The sequence below is a fragment of the Micropterus dolomieu genome, linkage group LG02 (genome assembly GCF_021292245.1).
Source record: "Micropterus dolomieu isolate WLL.071019.BEF.003 ecotype Adirondacks linkage group LG02, ASM2129224v1, whole genome shotgun sequence".
Lineage (NCBI taxonomy): Eukaryota > Metazoa > Chordata > Actinopteri > Centrarchiformes > Centrarchidae > Micropterus > Micropterus dolomieu.
Window position 1 is genome coordinate 15,913,406 of NC_060151.1, and position 8,926 is coordinate 15,922,331.

Below are 8,926 nucleotides of genomic sequence, written 5' to 3' on the forward strand. Positions count from 1 at the left end.
GAAGCCAATGGAATCTAACAGAGAGATAAACGCAGTACTAAAGCTGTCATTCTCAACATCCACATGAATATTAAAATCCCCTACAATAATAACTTTGTCCGTTTTAAGGACTAAAGTTGACAAAAACTCTGCAAATTCAGATAAGAATTCAGAATACGGGCCAGGTGCTTGGTACACTATAACGAAGAGAATTGGTTGCAGTGATTTCCAACTTGGGTGCGAAAGACTAAGAACAAGACTTTCAAATGAGTTATAGTTTGGTTTAGGTTTAGAGCTGATTAATAGGCTAGAGTCGAAGATAGCTGCAACTCCACCTCCTCGGCCTGTGCCTCGAGGAATGTGAGTATTAATATGACTGGGAGGGGTGGATTCATTTAGGCTAACATATTCACATATCATATGACCCAGCCAGGTTTCAGTAAGACAAAATAAATCAATATCATAATCTGATATTAGTTCATTTACTAGTACACCTTTAGAAGAGAGAGATCTGATGTTTAAGAGTCCACATTTAACTCTCCTATTAGTTTGCACTATTGCTCTTGTGGTTTTAATTTTTATGAGGTTTTTATGCACAGCTCCTCTTCTGTTTACCTTTTTAAATAATTTCGATGGTCGGGGGACAGACACCGTCACTATAGGATTTTCACTAAGTAACTCCTGAAATGGAGGAGCAGAGAAGTGTGTTAGACTGCGACTCTGCGTAGGGTTTTGGGTGGGTAACTGCTGAAAAAGAAGGGCAGAGAAGTGTGTTAGACTGCGACTCTGCCTCCTGGTCTTAACTCTGGGTTGTCATGGATTTGGTCCACTAATAAACTTGCCCAGATTTCTAGAAATGAGAGCTGCTCCTTCCCAAGTGGGATGGATGCCGTCTCTCCGAATCAGACCAGGTCTTCCCCAGAAAGTCTGCCAATGATCAACAAAGCCCACATCGTTTGCTGGACACCACCTCGACAACCAGCGGCGGAATGACGACATGCGGCTATACATGTCATCACACCATTACATTACCATTACAGTATAAAACCATACATTCTGTAATGTCAGCATTTCATTTAGAAGAAAAGTGGTTATATTTGACATTTTTACTGTATTCTACCAGATTCAACCATTTCCCATGGTAGGCCAAGGCATGAAATTCTTGTATTTTTATGGAGCCATTTAACCACCAGGGGGCCCCAAGTTTTTTTGTGTGTGAGCGAGCGTGCGTGTGTGTATCAAGACACAAGCTTTGAGGGAGAGTCTGACATGGAATGCTCAGTGGAGTCCTCGACTTCTATGAGATCCTCTGAACCTTCCTCTGAAAGTGGACAAGAGGACACCGAGGATCCTGCCCATCCTGACCATGACTGGACAGCACAAATCAGACTGAGCCTTCCGTGTCAGACTTCCCCTTGAGGTTGTGTCTTCTTCAAATGAGTCCTGCAGCTCGCTGCATGACCATTTCTAAAACCTCTTCTGCACTGAAATGCCACTTCATTTTTGCTCTCTCTCCTTGCTCCTTTCTTTCTCCTTTTCTGCTCAATAATGAAATGACCCATTAGCCAAGCTGCATGTTTATCTTTGGCCGTGAAAGCAGCCAGGTACATACAAAACTAACGGTTTCATTTATATAGGATTTTTAAACTCAAAATTGTAATGAAATATGCAATCCATTAGTGAAAAACGTAGGTTGGGATAACGCAAGACTAACGGCTCATTACTCTTGTGACTGGTCTGGATCATGAATTTTGTTCGTGCATGAGAGAAAATTCAAAATACAAGAAAATTGGAGAATGTGGCAAGTTCTCCTTAGTTACTTGTACAAGCCACTTAAGAACAAATAAGTGGTTCTTGCATGATGCCCATTATTTTTATCCTAAACCGCTCTCACTTTTTATCAAGACATTTGCTCATACAAGTGTTTCAAGTCTAATTCACCAAACTCTTTTAACTGGACAAACTACATTGCTCATTTCAGCCTAATGAATGCCACCTGTTCATTAGGAAGTGAGTGAGATTTGATTATTAGCTTGATTGATGACTCCTTAAAATTGAAAATTAACATCTATGGCTACCTGTTCTGCTCTATTTGTAGGTAGGTTTCATTCACAAAATGTTACTAAAGAGTTAAAAGAAGACTTTTGCACCTCTGAACTTAGAAGTTTAGCAAAGTGAGTGGTTGTGTTTGTGTACTCTGTAGCATGTCCAAAACTTAGCTATGACTTTTAATAAATTTATGAGAATTAATACCCAATTATGAATTTTAATATTCAGAAAATATTATATTATTAAATATTATAAATCTCTCTCTCGTGCACCACTGGAGTTGTTATTATCCTAGAGTCTCCGGACCTCTAGGTAGCTTTTAATAATTATACAATTATTCACTAGTGATCAGTTAGTTAATAATCGCTCAATTGTCTTAAATCAGTCAGTCAGTCTCATATCTAAAGGGTCAATTCTCTTGGCAGGGACGTGGAAATAGTCAACACACACAATTCCTTGATTACGGTGAATTTATTAACTAACTAAAGCGATATAAAAGGGTGGTTAAATACATCCGGGCAATAAACAGTGCCTGAACAATGAGAAATGGAGGTTTGATTGTGGGAAGCATTTGACTCATACGGCAACTAACGAATGCAATTAGATGATAACTCGGTTAAATTTGTCTAGGGGTATAAAGATTCCATATGCTGGACTAAAGAAAAATGGATTAGCAACTATTGGACGTCACTGACCACAGAATGTAGGGTTTTGGTCTTACTGCTTGCGTTTCTTCCCGCCGGGTTGATGGTAAACGGCCTCACACTGGCAGAGTCCGTGCGTTCTCGGTTAGGACAACTTAAAGCTGTCGGGCCAGTCGCTTTCTCTGCCAGGGAATTTCTCCGGGGTCCGTCTCTGGAAGGCTTATGAAAGAAACTTGCAGTGGGGCCTTCCCGACCCTGTCTCGGGTCAGGTTTAAGTCTTCCTATGTGGTTGCTGGCGGGACACGTGGCGTTGTCCGACCTCCGTGGGCTTAGCTCGACGAAAAAGCTTAAATAGGGGAACTTGGTCGTTCCTAAATTAGACCAGTGTAACTTAACGGACTGATAACTTTAACAAAACCAAAAGAAAGAAAGAAAATAAAACAAATGATGTTGCTGGGACTGAGGTACAAACATTGTCGCGGCACTTCGCGTGTGTAGCTTCAAGCGAACAAAGGCTTCGTTGCGCTGGTCGAATTCTTAGGGCGTTGCCGGGAGAGGCATGCCGGATGCGTGCCCAAGTGTCCAGAGAGCAGAGCGGAAGACCAGAGCACGAGGAGAAGAGAAGAGAATGGGCGACGTCGTGTGTCGCTCTTTTGTTGTCTGGGGCGTGGTTCCCCAGAGGGCAGTCCTTTGTTCCCGACAGGGAGCGTTTCCGGTTTCCCGAGGGACTGTCTTTCTAAACTTTTAGTGTCTATAAAAGTTATTTGCGCGTATTATAATGAAATATTTTCCACAATCAAACCTCAGTGGTCAAACAGTTGTACTGTTCTAAGTTAAGCATTTGGTAACAGGAAAACAATTGTCAAATTATTGGTCATGTTAAATAATGAGTGACATTTATACATTAACGGCATTTCCGACGATGGTATGTAACTTATTTCGTCCACTTGGGGGAGCTCAGGTTACATGAGGAAAGCTTAGATTAATCCAAAACAATCTTTCCTTAGGAACTGGGGAATTTAGTTATTTAGCCTTAAATTCAAGCCGGCAATTAATAGAGTATAGTATGACATTTCTTTATCATCATTTCTAAAGGAATTGTGTGAACAAGCATTGGTTACACATAAGATGAAGGAGTGTCCTTAATCTTGCTGAAAATAAAAACACTGCAAAAGTAACTTATTTAGATTCTTTTCAGCAATAATATCAACAACAGATAGCAACAACATGGTAACATAACTAAAATAGAGGCAAACGTAATCAAGTAAGATTTAATTAAACAGTTAATGCTTTGAGTCTTTGGAGACTGCAGTCTTTGTTTACAAAAAGTTCAGGACGGTCCTGGATTTTGTCACTTAGGCGTGAAGGGGTATCCCTTTGATGGGGTAATGAAACACAGAGCAAGGTCAGTTGCTACGGTTACGTGTGTGGGGGGAGAACTCTCCTTGGACCCTCCAAGGAGAGTTCCGATAGGCTGTTCAGGGAAATGCTAATCGCTGGTTAATGTCCCTTTTGTCAGTTTAAAAGTCAGGCACCGCGTTATCAGGCATCGGAATCAAAACGTGCCAGTTCTACGATCAACTGCTCAGGAATAGCACTTAGAGAAAGCAACCTTTCCACCCCCATTCTGTTGGGGTCTCTTCAGCCGTCTGTTGAAAGTTGATCTCCACCTCCCTACTCCTGTCTGGGAGAGGAGAAGAGGAATTTGGAGTAGCTCCAAATTTATTTAATATAAAATGCACAAATCCACACTGTTGTCCCACTACAACCCAAACAACGACTAAAACATTATTTATACAGCCGCCAAAGATGTATCAATAGAACAGCGCTGTACTGTGACAGAAGTCGATCGCTAAATTTAGCATTAAGTTTAAATTCACAGTGGTATATTTAAACTCCAAATTAGTCAAATTCCCTGTATGTGTACACATACTTTGCCAATAAATCTGATTCTGAAATTCATTCTTATGGCATGATGATTCTCAAGTCAAACAAGTGCTTTTTGTCTGCTGTTGACAAAGACTGACTGTCTGTACTTGACTCGTGAATTCCGTTCAAACCTAAATTATATGTATGGGAAAAATTGTTGAATGTCACAAATTCTCTTAAATTTAGGATTAGCATGTCAACTTCAGTAGATACAGTGCATCTGGAAAGTATTCACAGCACTTCACTTTTACCAAATTTTGTTATGTTACAGCCTTATTCTAAAATGGATGAAATTCATTATTTTCCAAACAATATCCCCCATAATGACAATGTGAAAGAAGTTTGTTTGAAATGTTTGCAAATTTATGAAAAATATAAAACGAAAAAAGCATATGTACGTAAGTATTCACAGCCTTTGCCATGACACTCAAAATTGAGCTCAGGTGCATCCTGTTTCCACTAAATAGCCTTGTGACGTTTCTGCAACAGTTGATTGGACATGATTTGGAAAGGCACACACCTGTCCATATAAGGTCCCACAGTCCAAGGAATTATCTGTAGACCTCCAAGACAGGATTGTATTGAGGCACAGATCTGGGGAAGGGTACAGAAATTTTTCTGCAGCATAGCAGGTTCCAATGAGCACAGCGGCCTCCATCATCCATAAATGGAAGAAGTTTGGAGCCACCAAGACTCTTTCTAGAGCTGGCTGCCCGGCCCGACTGAGCAATCAGGGGAGAAGGGCCTTAGTCAGGGAGGTGACCAAGAACCCAATGATCTCAAGTTCATCGTCCAACAGGACAATGACCCTAAGCACACAGCCAAGATAACAAAGCAGCGGCTACAGGACAACTCTGTGAATGTCCTTGAGTGGCCCAGCCAGAGCCCAGATTTCAGCCCAATTGAACATCTCTGGAGAGATCTGAAAATGGCTGTGCACCTACGCTCCCCATCCAACCTGATGGAGCTTGAGAGGTCCTGCAAAGAAGAATGGGGGGGAATAGATGCGCCAAGCTTGTAGCATCATACTCAAAAAGACTTGAGGTGTAATCGGTGCCAAAGGTGCTTCAACAAAGTATTGAGCAAAGTCTATTAATACTTTTTTTTTGTTTTTTACTTTTCATAAATTTGCAAAGATTTCAAACAAACTTCTTTCACATTGTCATCATGGAGTATTATTTATATATATATATATAATATATGTGTGTGTGTGTGTGTGTGTGTGTGTTATATACAGTTTTGCACAACTGATCTTAAAGGCAGGGTAGGTAAGTTTGAGAAACTAGCCAGAAACTGCTGGATTTTGAAAGTATCCAACAGAGAAACTCCCACCCCCTCCCTTCTGGGCTCCTTCCAAAGCCACGGCCCCAAAACACGTGAACGCGCGTTGCCGACACCGCAGGAGGACGAGGACAGTGTGACGAGTGGAGAGCAGCGGCTCACGTCAGGGGTAAGAAAACATCTAACTTTATCATCATGAACTAACCCGGCTGTTAGTACTCACTATCAAGCTAGCATGTTTTTATTGGATAGGTTTAAAAAGGCCGAGTTTTAATCAGTAACGAGCTGGCTAGCTAACTGTTAGCAACAGGTAGCTGTGCTAACAGCTGCGGTAACATTAGACAAAGCTAAAAACAGGCTGATACACATTTTCCCGTTTCCATCAGTTACACTACACGAACGTGTATTTCATGTTAGACTCATAACATGTATGTTGTTTTGCATGTTAGAGCTTCCGTGGTGACAGCATTATTGTCTCTGATAAGGACTACACCCCAGAGCCGAGCACAAACTGGGACAGGTCCGGGGTTGAGGTGAAGCAGAGGAGGGAGGGCTGCCGGGGTCTGAGGAAGAAAAGGCAGGACGGGGAGGGCCAGGTGCAAGCCAAGGAGCACATCTTCTAGGACCTGTGTCGAGCTTCACGCTCCAAAAACAGTATATGAACAGGTATATCTATACATACATATTTTAATATTAGTCTATTATCTCCCAGTGTACTTAGTTAGTTTTCTCTGGTGTTTCCCCCTAAGCCCTTTGACTGTCAAAAATAAATGCTTTATAAATGTAATCCATCACTATTACTTTTTTTATTATCGTTTACTGATTACAACAACTAACTACAGCTCTGCTTCAGCCATCGGGTCATCTGTGTCATGTACATTGACATGGTGTGTAATGTGGACACAGAAGTCCTGTTAGAGAACAACAAAACCCTGTTCAATAAAAATATCTGATCATGTTGATGAATGTTCTGTCCTATTACACAGATCTTTCCAATTTGGTGTACTAACAACTATATATTCCTTTACAGGCAAGAATCTAAGGACTGTGGACAACATCCAGACTACAGTGTTTCCATGCACCACACATGGCTGACCTTCCAGACCCAGGACAGAGTAACAGACAGTTCAGCCAGGCAGCATACAGACAGTTTGCAGTGTGGCAATGTGGAGCACTTGGTCACAGAGTCGTGATACTATGTTGCTGTTTCTGGAAGATATGCAACTGTTATCCTGATCCACCAGGACAATACAGAGGTTTAATCCTAGCAGGGTGTAAAATGTAATGTCACCAACTGCTACACAAATAATTCCCTCCACTGTGTGGATAAATACCCGTACATTGTTTTCTTTTTATGCCCAGGAGGGTAGAAAAAATACAAAGATATTTTCCCTGTTCTGGATAATATTTTCATTCTTTTTTAAATAAAACATTGAAAATGATAAATGCCTTTTCTTTACACTTGCAGCATAAAAAATCAAGCAACTACATTTATGTCTTGTGTCTGAAATAATGACATCCAAATGTGGTATAACACTTGTTTATTGCTATTATATTCTACTAAAACTACAACCTATATCACAAATAGATCATTTTTAAAACCTCAATAAAAATAAGTATATACAGGAAGAGACAAGGTGTGTCCAGAAGTATCTCGACTGATTATGAAGACAGTTCAGACTTTACTCGTAGCATCGTATCGCTGCTGTGGAGATGATTAAATATATCACAGTCACCTCTCTGACATGATTACCACATTTCAAAACCAACCATATTACTTTTTGTTTTATATTTTGCTGTATCTAGCAACACATTTGGGGCAGGAACACCTGACTGATCCCCATGTTGACGGGGATCATCGGGTCTCCTGGTTCTGCTTCTGGGCATCTCCTCAGTAGTAGACAACCGGAGAAGGAGGAGGATGGCACTCTGGAGGTCTGCGATGTAACTGTAGTCCTTCTCCACCTTCAATGAGTACAAGCGCCACTTCCTGGACTTTTTGTTGGACACCTTGCTGTACCTGATAATACAGAAAGGAGGATCAGCTTAGTGAAAAGTTTGTAACACCTGACATTGTTCTCTTATAGAGTAGTTAACATTTTCACATAAAATGCAATCAATAACAATAAATCAGCACCATCTATCTGTATTCCTCATACTGTTTAATAGTTTTTGACTCATCACTTATAAATGTATTGAGTAAAATGCACAAGAGTACTCATAATGCAACATACTGAGTTGTGTCATCAGCTTTTCTCCTGGCTGGTCTGTGGACATGGTGGTTGTAATCCTGGCCAGCCAGCATGGACCGATCAGCGTATGCTGGTGAGAAGTACAGGGCTATGAAAGACTCCAAATCTGCAGGTGACCTGAGGGCACAGTAGAAATAAAACAAACGGTATCTTACCTAATATTAGCATTGGAAAACACAGCTTGCGCTGCTGTTTTCCAGCTCACCTACAGCTAGATATAATTCATCTTCTCTACTCTGGCTGCCACACCAGCCTGTACTCATAGCAACCGTTAGCTGTATGCTAAGTAGGTAGCTACGTTTGCTAGCGATGAAAGTAACAAATTACCATCAAAATGATAAAAGCCAGATTACCTGTCCAGCAGAAATAAAGCGACCACGGTGTAACGTTTCGGCTCCTTTGTGTTCCTCAGTTGTCAGTCACTATCGTTGAAAAGCCACGCATATATTACCTCCGGTCTGACCGCTTCGCTCATCAGGTCAGAGCGAGCTGACCGGGTGCGCGCACGGGGGCAGCTCCTGTAGCAGCACGGCTGGTAGCCATGGCAGCGAGGGAGAGTGACAGTCACCCAGCCAATCATTGCATTCGGTCCGAATGCAACGAATGGCTGTGTTTACTGAAGCCCTGAGAAGACTACAGACAGACGATTTTTATACTCTCTTTTTCAGAGCACCTAACCTTTTAATATGCATTGGTGTATAAAGACAGTTTCAACAAATATGACAAAAAGTGTTTCAGAAGCAACTTGCCTACCCTGTCTTTAATAAATCAGACTCGAAACTGGAGCCACCT

General features: G+C 41.3%; 1 long non-coding RNA gene across 1 annotated transcript; it reads right to left on the reverse strand.

The window, feature by feature from the left end:
• Positions 1-7,843: 7,843 nt before the first annotated feature.
• LOC123983643 lies at positions 7,844-8,619 on the reverse strand. The gene is made up of 3 exons (XR_006828255.1): positions 8,488-8,619; positions 8,117-8,251; positions 7,844-7,902 (listed from the first exon to the last, which is right to left on the reverse strand). It is a non-coding gene; the product is annotated as an uncharacterized LOC123983643 (long non-coding RNA).
• Positions 8,620-8,926: the final 307 nt, after the last annotated feature.